The sequence below is a fragment of the Triticum aestivum genome, chromosome 7D, assembly GCF_018294505.1.
Source record: "Triticum aestivum cultivar Chinese Spring chromosome 7D, IWGSC CS RefSeq v2.1, whole genome shotgun sequence".
Lineage (NCBI taxonomy): Eukaryota > Viridiplantae > Streptophyta > Magnoliopsida > Poales > Poaceae > Triticum > Triticum aestivum.
This window is the reverse complement of record NC_057814.1, coordinates 620,639,181-620,649,623: the sequence shown is the minus strand read 5'-3', so window position 1 is coordinate 620,649,623 and position 10,443 is coordinate 620,639,181.

Here is a 10,443-nt window from a genome sequence, read left to right as displayed (position 1 = left end):
GACGCCCTCTTCAAACTGTCTGGTTACTTGCAGCTCTGGTGGCCGCTTAGCCGTCCTCGGGACCGGGATGCCATCTCCGCCTTCATCGCCGACCTCCGCTTGATGGCCGTCCGCCTGTCGCCGCCCCCACCGCCGCCTCCACCAGAGCCTGATTAGTCGTCTGTTGCTCTCCGGCCTTGGCCTCGGCTGAGCCTTGTCTCTTATTTCGTGTGTGTTTTGGGCTTGTTGAGCTGTGCCCTCAGCAGTACCTCTGGATTTATTATTGTGAGACTTGGGTGTGTGTGTTCTGAACTAGTCCTTGTATGTGCTTTTGGCGGTTTGCTTTATTTATAAAGTGGGGCAAAAGCCTTTTTCGGTAAGGATCCAGCAAGCCAGGCGGGCACCCATCGCCCAAGTCAGCAGTCGACGTCGCAGACATCCAGCACAGCACGCCATGGCCTCAAGGCCAAACGCGACGAATCACAATCTCCATCGGGAGAAGGGAGATTAGTTAAGCTAGTGCATGTACGTAGAGAGCAGAATGGCATAAGCCATTACCTTACTTCCTTTGGTAGAACTGAATACCGCACCGTCGTGTGGCTGGGTTCAGGTCCAGGTGATATCCCTGACCTTTGTAAGAATGAACTGGCTCCTGAGCAATCAATAATAATCCCTTTTCACCCGCAAAAAAAAAGACACGCACCGTTGCATGCACCAGAGTGCACTGCATGGAAAATGGTGTATTGGTACTCTCGCAAGAAAGCGGAGCAGCAGGTCGCCTTCACGGCTTCTCGGAGAAGCCTTTCTGTCTCCCCGCCTCCCCCATTACTACCCCCACCACTCACCTCTCACCTCCCCCTCGCCCTCTTTAAAAAACCACAAGCAGCGCACACACACAAGTGAAGACGAAAGGAGGAGATCTGACCAGCGGAGAAGACAACCCGACCCACCGCGCCCGGCTCCACCGGTAATCCCATCGCCTCCCTTGTCTCATCTCCATCTTCCATCTAGCTAGCTTGCTCTTCCTGGGGTTTGTGAATCTTTCCATTGTTGGTTTATAATCTGCAATGCGTTCTTCCCCCATCGCCCCCTCATGGGTTTCTCTCTTCTGTTCTGGAGAGATTCGCAATCCCAACGTTTTAGGGGTTTTGCCAACAATTTTTCTTGGGGGTTTTGCTAACTTTGGTTTTCGATCTGGGTTATTTGAAAAGAAAGAGAACTTTATGCATTCTCTTATTTGTGGTACGACTACCAATCTGTCTCTGCCAACAAATCCTCCTCCTTTCCAGTATCCGGCCATTTATATTTACATTTCTCATCTCATTTATAGCACACGATGTCTCCTATCTAAGATTCTAGCGAGCCACGAAATATATTATCGCACGCGATTCCTTTCATGGATGACCAAAATAAGTAAATGAGAAGAGGTTCTTCTTGGGGGTTTTCCCAAGGGTGACATTTGTTCTTGGCTAGGGTTTTTTGTATGAAAGAACTGCTCTCATTCTGCTTTGAACTTTTGGGTTCAATGTGAATATCCTTTCATTTTTATGACCAACAACCTCGACTTCTTTCTTCCCTTTTTCCTAATACAAAGTGCGAGGAGGCAAATACTCTCATAGTGTAGCCATGCATTTTATTGGGAGTTCATATACCATAGAACTCTGGAATCTCTGTTTTGCTTATATTTCTTGTAAAATATGTGCACCAAATATATTTTTGTGGATAAAATTATAACCCACTTTGGAGCTACAGAGTAAATCTTCTTCATATGTACCATTTATTTTGTGTTGATAATATATCAGTATCATCATTAATTCCTGTTTACAAAGTTACTGCTACTAAATATGCACGTATTTTTTTACGAGAAGTGCTTCGGTACACCCCCCTCACAAACCGTATAAAGGATAGTATGGACTTTTCAAAATTGTATTCATTTTTGTATATAGAAAGTATATACGCTTTAGTTTTGTATAATACCCGGCGAACAGCCCTCCCTCATGGGCTCAGCCCATTTACGTTTTTTTAGTTTTAATTGTCAGAAAACCGGATGTCCTCGGCTGGATTCGAACCACAGCCCTCACGCACTACATATAACTGCACAAACCATCCGGGACAGCACATCAGATTTGCTCTCTTTGCTTGTTTACGTCTTCCTGTGCGGGAGAAATAACGCCAAGAAAAAAACACAGCACCTCCACTCTTTAGTTTATGTATCTTTTTTTTTTTGCACGGTTTTCTTTAGGGTTTCTAGTTTTCCTGTTTTGTTCATAAAATACTAATATTTGTATTTTTAAAAATTGTACATAAATTTCAAAACAAATGTTCATGCCTTTCAAACATGCTCAGAATGTCAAAATGCGAACAACTTTTTAAAAAAATAACAAAAATTTGAACACAAACATTTTTTTAAAACAGTAAAAAATTGGAATTCTAGAAAAAACAGAAAAATATGAACAAAATTTGAATTCTGAAAAAATTTAAATATATGAGAAATAGAAACAATAAACATAATAAACGAAAAGTCTAAGAAGACAAACAAATAAACACGAGAGAAGATAAAAAGAAAAAGAAAAACACGGTTCACGACCTCCGAGAAGGTCCCAAAACAGGGAAAAATGGCTGGGAACCCGAGGTTCCCAAGACCGAGAAAACTTTTTTGCAAATTTCATAGTGAACTTTGTTTTGAATTTTTGTGAAAATATTCAAATCCATGAATATTTTTAAAACAATTGATGAACTTTTCAAATCCGCGAGCTCCCGGCCCAACAAGTGCCCGACGAGAGCAATGTTGTCGCCTAGTTGGACCAAGGCCTAAGCGTTTTATTTTCTTTTCTATATTTTCATTTGATTTCTTATTTTGTTAATTCATTTTTCTCTTTTTTGAATACCAAAATACAAGTTGTAACTAACTTTTTAAACTAGTGATTTTAAAATAAATATAAAATATTTATTAAATGTTTAAAAAAACACTTACTGTTTTCAATTTTATCCCTTTGTATTTATTAGTTGGGGTCATTTCAAGGATGTCCAAAAAACACCATGTTCAACGGAGATTATTCGGTAAGGTCAGAATGGTTCATCTGAGAGCACGTTATTTTTCAACATCTTCGAAATGGCCCCAATTTCCCACCAAAAAAGACGGAGAAATGGATCCGATTTTTTTCATGGTCTTTTACGAGCAATTCAAGGCACCATGCCAAGTTGATTTGGTTTTTGATAAATTCTGCATTTTTTGGAGTTTCCTTTGTAAAAGAAGACCGATAAAATGGTCGAACATGTCGCAACTTGCATACGGTGTCGAAAATTGTTTAACCTAGCATGGTTGCCTACCATGGTCACTCCCATCCGGGTGCATCCTCCATTGAACATGGTCTAGTTCTGAACATTTTTTAAATGACCCCAACTTTTGCAGGCAAAGGGCATGCCCCTGGTAAGGATCCATACCAGGTTTGAATGATTTCCGACAAAATATGCAAGTTGCGACACGTCCGGCCATTTATCTACCTTTTTTTAACCGAGAGAACCCCGGAAAAGTGAAATTTGTAGAAACCAAAATAACTTCGCATGGTGCGTTTAATCAGTGATATAAGATCATGGAAAGATTTGGGGTGAGTTAATGGATGCCGCAAAAACATGCTCTCAAATGGACCCTTCTCGCTTACCCGAACATCCTCTGTTGAACATAATCTATTTTTGAACATGCATGAAATCACCCCAACCTTTTTCAGTAGGCGTGCATGCCCATGGTAGGCATCCATGTTGGGGAACGCAGTAATTTCAAAAAATTTCTTACGCACACGCAGGATCATGGTGATGCATAGCAACGAGAGGGGAGAGTGTTGTCCACGTACCCTCGTAGACCGAAAGTGGAAGCGTTAGCACAACGCGGTTGATGTAGTCGTACGTCTTCACGATCCGACCGATCAAGTACCGAACGCACGGCACCTCCGAGTTCAGCACACGTTCAGCCCTATGACGTCCCTCGACCTCCGATCCAGCCGAGTGTTGAGGGAGAGTTTCGTCAGCACGACGGCGTGGTGACGATGATGATGTTCTACCGACGCAGGGCTTCGCCTAAGCACCGCTACAGTATTATCGAGGTGGACTATGTTGGAGGGGGGCACCGCATACGGCTAAAAGATCAAACGATCAATTGTTGTGTCTCTAGGGAGCCCCCTGCCCCCGTATATAAAGGAGCAAGGGGGGAGGTGCGGCCGGCCAGGAGGGGCGCGCCAGGTGGAGTCCTACTCCCACCGGGAGTAGGACTCCCTCCCTTTTCCTAGTTGGATTAGGAGTGGAGGGGGAAAGAGGAGGAGAGAGGAAGGAAAGGGGGGCGCCGCCCCCCTCTCCTTGTCCTATTCGGACTAGGGGGAGGGGCGCGCGGCCCTGCCCTGGCCGCCTCTCCTCTTCTCCACAAAGGCCCACTATGGCCCATTAAGCCCCCGGGGGGTTCCGGTAACCCCTCGGTACTCCGGTAAAATCCCGATTTCACCCGGAACACTTCCGATATCCAAATATAGGCTTCCAATATATCAATCTTCATGTCTCGACCATTTCGAGACTCCTCGTCATGTCCGTGATCACATCGGGACTCCGAACAACCTTCGGTACATCAAAACATATAAACTCATAATATAACTGTCATCGAAACGTTAAGCGTGCGGACCCTACGGGTTCGAGAACTATGTAGACATGACCGAGACACGTCTCCGGTCAATAACCAATAGCGGAACCTGGATGCTCATATTGGCTCCCACATATTCTACGAAGATCTTTATCGGTCAGACCGCATAACAACATACGTTGTTCCCTTTGTCATCGGTATGTTACTTGCCCGAGATTCGATCGTCGGTATCTCAATACCTAGTTCAATCTCGTTACCGGCAAGTCTCTTTACTCGTTCCGTAATACATCATCCCGCAACTAGCTCATTAGTTGCAATGCTTGCAAGGCTTATAGTGATGTGCATTACCGAGTGGGCCCAGAGATACCTCTCCGACAATCGGAGTGACAAATCCTAATCTCGAAATACGCCAACCCAACAAGTACCTTCGGAGACACCTGTAGAGCACCTTTATAATCACCCAGTTACGTTGTGACGTTTGGTAGCACACAAAGTGTTCCTCCGGTAAACGGGAGTTGCATAATCTCATAGTCATAGGAACATGTATAAGTCATGAAGAAAGCAATAGCAGAATACTAAACGATCGTGTGCTAAGCTAACGGAATGGGTCAAGTCAATCACATCATTCTCCTAATGATATGACCCCGTTAATCAAATGACAACTCATGTCTATGGCTAGGAAACATAACCATCTTTGATCAACGAGCTAGTCAAGTAGAGGCATACTAGTGACACTCTGTTTGTCTATGTATTCACACATGTATCATGTTTCCGGTTAATACAATTCTAGTATGAATAATAAACATTTATCATGATATAAGGAAATAAATAATAACTTTATTATTGCCTCTAGGGCATATTTCCTTCAGTCTCCCATTTGCACTAGAGTCAATAATCTAGTTCACATCGGCATGTGATTTAACATCAATAGTTCACATCTTTATGTGGTTAACACCCATAGTTCACATCGATATGTGACCAACACCCAAAGGGTTTACTAGAGTCAGTAATCTAGTTCACATCGCTATGTGATTAACACCCAAAGAGTACTAAGGTGTGATCATGTTTTGCTTGTGAGATAATTTTAGTCAACGGGTTTGTCACATTCAGATCCGTAAGTATTTTGCAAATTCTATGTCTACAATGCTCTGCACGGAGCTACTCTAGCTAATAGCTCCCACTTTCAATATGTATCTAGATTGAGACTTAGAGTCATCTGGATCAGTGTCAAAAACTTGCATCGACGTAACCCTTTACGATGAACCTTTTTTCACCTCCATAATCGAGAAACATATCCTTATTCCACTAAGGATAATTTTGACCGCTGTCCAGTGATCTACTCCTAGATCATTATTGTACTCCCTTGCCAAACTCAGTGGTTGGGTATACAATAGATCTGGTACACAGCATGGCATACTTTGTAGAACCTATGGCATAGGGAATGACTTTCATTCTCTTTTTATCTTCTGCCGTGGTCGGGCTTTGAGTCTTACTCAATTTCACACCTTATAACACAGGCAAGAACTATTTCTTTGACTGTTCCATTTTGAACTACTTCAAAATCTTGTTAAGGTATGTACTCATTGAAAAAACTTATCAAGCGTCTTGATCTATCTTTATAGATCTTGATGCTCAATATGTAAGCAGCTTCACCGAGGTCTTTCTTTGAAAAACTCATTTCAAACACTCCTTTATGCTGTAGTGCTCCCACTCACTTTCTTGTAAATACAGGCTTCACCGCAAGTCTGTATAAAACTATATCCTTTGATCAACTTATCAAAGCGTATATTCCAACTCCGAGATGCTTGCACCAGTCCATAGATGGATCGCTGGAGCTTGCATATTTTGTTAGCACCTTTATGATTGTCAAAACCTTCTGGTTGCATCATATACAACTCTTCTTTAATAAATCCATTAAGGAATGCAGGTTTGTTTATCCATTTGCCAGATTTCATAAAATGCGGCAATTGCTAACATGATTCGGACAGACTTAAGCATACATACGGGTGAGAAACTCTCATCGTAGTCAACACCTTGAACTTGTCGAAAACCTTTTTGCGACAATTCTAGCTTTGTAGATAGTAACACTACTATCAGCGCCCGTCTTCCTCTTGAAGATCCATTTAATCTCAATGGCTCGCCGATCATTGGGCAAGTCAATCAAAATCCATACTTTGTTCTCATACATGGATCTCATCTCAGATTTCATGGCCTCAAGCCATTTCGCGGAATCCGGGCTCATCATCGCTTCCTCATAGTTCGTAGGTTCGTCATGGTCAAGTAACATGACCTCCAGAACAGGATTACCGTACCACTCTGGTGTGGATCTCACTCTGGTTTACCTACGAGGTTCGGTAGTAACTTGATCTGAAGTTACATGATCATCATCATTAGCTTCCTCACTAATTGGTGTAGGAGTCACAGGAACAAATTTCTGTGATGAACTACTTTCCAATAAAGGAGCAGGTACAGTTACCTGATCAAGTTCTACTTTCCTCCCACTCACTTCTTTCAAGAGAAACTCCTTCTCTAGAAAGGATCCATTCTCAGCAATGAATATCTTGCCTTCGGATCTGTGATAGAAGGTGTACCCAATTGTCTCCTTTGGGTATCCTATGAAGACACATTTCTCCGATTTAGGTTTGAGCTTATCAGGATGAAACTTGTTCTTATAAGCATCGCAACCCCAAACTTTAAGAAACGACAACTTTGGTTTCTTGCCAAACCACAGTTCATACGGTGTCGTCTCAAACGGATTTAGATGGTGCCCTTTTTTTACGTGAATGCAGCTGTCTCTAATGCATAACCCCAAAACTATAGTGGTAAATCGGTAAGAAACATCATAGATTGCACTATATCCAATAAAGTACGGTTATGACGTTCGGACACACCATTATGCTGTGGTGTTCCAGGTGGCACGAATTTGTGAAACTATTCCACATTGTTTTAATTGAAGACCAAACTCGTAACTCAAATATTTGTCTCCGCGATCAGATCGTAGAAACCTTATTTTCTTGTCACGATGATTTTCCACTTCACTCTGAAATTCTTTGAACTTTTCAAATGTTTCAGACTTATGTTTCATCAAGTAGATATACCCATATCTGCTCAAATCATCTGTGAAGGTCAGAAAATAACGATACCTGCCGCGAGCCTCAACACTCATCGGATCGCATATCAGTATGTATTATTTCCAATAAGTCAGTTGCTCGCTCCATTGTTCCGGAGAACGGAGTCTTAGTCATCTTGCCCATAAGGCATGGTTCGCAAGCATCAAGTGATTCATAATCAAGTGATTCCAAAAGCCCATCAGCATGGAGTTTCTTCATGCGCTTTACACCAATATGACCTAAACGCAGTGCCACAAATAAGTTGCACTATCATTATTAACTTTGCATCTTTTGGCTTCAATATTATGAATATGTGTATCACTACGATCGAGATCCAACGAACCATTTTCATTGGGTGTGTAACCATATAAGGTTTTATTCATGTAAACAGAACAACAATTATTCTCTAACTTAAATGAATAACCGTATTGCAATAAACATGATCAAATCATATTCATGCTCAACGCAAACACCAAATAACACTTATTTAGGTTCAACACTAATCCCGAAAGTATAGGGAGTGTGCGATGATGATCATATCAATCTTGGAACCACTTCCAATACACATCGTCACTTCATCCTTAACTAGTTTCTGTTCATTATGCAACTCCGTTTCGAGTTACTACTCTTTAGCAACTGAACCAGTATCAAATACCGAGGGGTTGCTACGAACACTAGTAAAATACACATCAATAATCTGTATATCAAATATACCTTTGTTCACTTTGCCATCCTTCTTATCCACCAAATACTTGGGGCAGTTCCGCTTCCAGTGACCAGTCCCTTTGCAGTAGAAGCACTTAGTCTCAGGCTTAGGTCCAGACTTGGGCTTCTTCACTTGAGCAGCAACTTGCTTGCCGTTCTTCTTGAAGTTCCCCTTCTATCCCTTTGCCCTTTCTTGAACTAGTGTCTTTAACCATCAACACTTGATGCTCTTTCTTGATTTCTACCTTCGTCGATTTCAGCATCGCGAAGAGCTCGGGAATTACTTTCGTCATCCCTTGCATACTATAGTTCATCACGAAGTTCTACTAACTTGGTGATGGTGACTAGAGAATTCTGTCAATCACTATTTTATCTGGAAGATTAACTCCCACTTGATTCAAGCGATTGTAGTACCCAGACAATCTGAGCACATGCTCACTGCTTGAGCTATTCTCCTCCATCTTTTAGCTATAGAACTTGTTGGAGACTTCATATCTCTCAACTCGGGTATTTGCTTGAAATATTAACTTCAACTCCTGGAACATCTCATATGGTCCATGACGTTCAAAACGTCTTTGAAGTCCCGATTCTAAGCCGTTAAGCATGGTGCACTAAACTATCAAGTAGTCATCATATTGAGCTAGCCAAACGTTCATAACGTCTGCATCTGCTCCTGCAATAGGTCTGTCACCTAGCGGTGCATCAAGGACATAATTCTTCTGTGCAGCAATGAGGATAATCCTCAGATCACGGATCCAATCCGCATCATTGCTACTAACATCTTTCAACATAATTTTTCTCTAGGAACATATCAAAATAAACATAGGGAAGCAACAACGCGAGCTATTGATCTACAACATAATTTGCAAATACTATCAGGACTAAGTTCATGATAAATTTAAGTTCAATTAATCATATTACTTAAGAACTCCCACTTAGATAGACATCCCTCTAATCTTCTAAGTGATCACGTGATCCATATCAACTAAACCATGTCCGATCATCACGTGAGATGGAGTAGTTTCAATGGTGAACATCACTATGTTGATCATATCTACTATATGATTCACGCTCGACCTTTCGGTCTCAGTGTTCCGAGGCCATATCTGTTATATGCTAGGCTCGTCAAGTTTAACCTGAGTATTCCGCGTGTGCAACTGTTTTGCACCCGTTGTATTTGAACGTAGAGCCTATCACACCCGATCATCACGTGGTGTCTCAGCACGAAGAACTTTCGCAACGGTGCATACTCAGGGAGAACACTTATACCTTGAAATTTAGTGAGAGATCATCTTATAAAGCTACCGTCGAACTAAGCAAAATAAGATGTATAAAAGATAAACATCACATGCAATCATAATATGTGACATGATATGGCCATCATCATCTTGTGCCTTTGATCTCCATCTCCAAAGCATCGTCATGATCTCCATCGTCACCGGCATGACACCATGATCTCCATCATCTTGATCTATATCAATGTGTCGTCACATGGTCGTCTCGCCAACTATTGCTCTTGCAACTATTGCTATCGCATAGCGATAAAGTAAAGCAATTATTTGGCGCTTGCATCTTATGCAATAAAGAGACAACCATAAGACTTTTGCCAGTTGCCGATAACTTCAACAAAACATGATCATCTCATACAACAACTTATATCTCATCACGTCTTGACCATATCACATCACAACATGCCCTGCAAAAACAAGTTAGACGTCCTCTACTTTGTTGTTGCAAGTTTTACGTGGCTGCTACGGGCTGAGCAAGAACCGTTCTTACCTACGCATCAAAACCACAACGATAGTTTCGTCAAGTTAGTGCTGTTTTAACCTTCTCAAGGACCGGGCGTAGCCACACTCGGTTCAACTAAAGTTGGAGAAACTGACACCCGCCAGCCACCTGTGTGCAAAGCACGTCGGTAAAACCAGTCTCGCGTAAGCGTACGCGTAATGCGGTCCGGGCCGCTTCATCCAACAATACCGCCGAACCAAAGTATGACATGCTGGTAAGCAGTATGACTTGTCT